Source organism: Solanum tuberosum, unplaced genomic scaffold (assembly GCF_000226075.1).
Source record: "Solanum tuberosum cultivar DM 1-3 516 R44 unplaced genomic scaffold, SolTub_3.0 scf00408, whole genome shotgun sequence".
In the NCBI taxonomy this organism is placed as follows: domain Eukaryota; kingdom Viridiplantae; phylum Streptophyta; class Magnoliopsida; order Solanales; family Solanaceae; genus Solanum; species Solanum tuberosum.
In genome coordinates this window covers 43174-44105 of record NW_006239333.1, presented here as the reverse complement: position 1 = coordinate 44105, position 932 = coordinate 43174, and positions in this window count along the sequence as shown.

The following is a 932-nucleotide window of genomic DNA, read 5'->3' as shown; positions in this document are numbered from 1 at the left end:
AGATATGTGCATTCCTGGATATGGAAATACAGGCACTCATGGTCATGGAGTTGGTGGAATAAATATGGCTTTCACAGGAGCTCACTCATCTGATACTGCAGGTATTGTCAATTGCTCTGTAGTACATAATTCACCTGGTTCTAGGTGGATAGTAGACACAGGGGCCACTAATCACATGACATCTACTCCCACTTTGCTTTGTGAAACTCAATGTTTACCTCCAAATGAGCTCAACAAAGTTCACCTGCCTAATGGTCAACAAGTACCAATTGCTCTTACTGGGAAATCTCGACTCATGCAGGGAGACATATCTCATGTTTTGTATATTCCTGATTTTAACTACAACTTGTTATTAGTTTCTAAACTGACTAGAGAACTACAATGTTGTATGGTGTTTTATCCTGATCATTGCCTACTGCAGGACCTTCACACTGGGGAGGTGAAGGGGACTGGTAGTCTGGAGAATGGTTTATACTATTGGCCACACAATGATTCTTCCATTATTGCTCCTTCAAATGCTTTAAGCGTGGTGGATACTGTTGATCTGTGGCATAGAAGACTAGGACATATTCCTCACAAGGTTCTTCAGCAAATGCATATACCACATGTATCACTTCCTTCCAAATTACCTTCTTGTCCTGTTTGTCCATTGGCAAAACAAACTAGGTTGCCTTTTCCTCAAAGTACCAGTAGATCTAATAAAGTGTTTGAGCTGATTCATGGAGATGTTTGGGGTCCATACAGAACCCCCACTTATGATGGCAATAGATATTTTCTTACTTTAGTAGATGATTGTAGTAGGATGGTGTGGATATTTCTTCTCAAGCAGAAAAGTGATGTGTTCTTTGTACTGAAGGATTTTCTGACTCTAATAAACAGGCAGTTTGATGGCTTTATCAGAATTTTCAGAAGTGATAATGGTTCTGAATTCT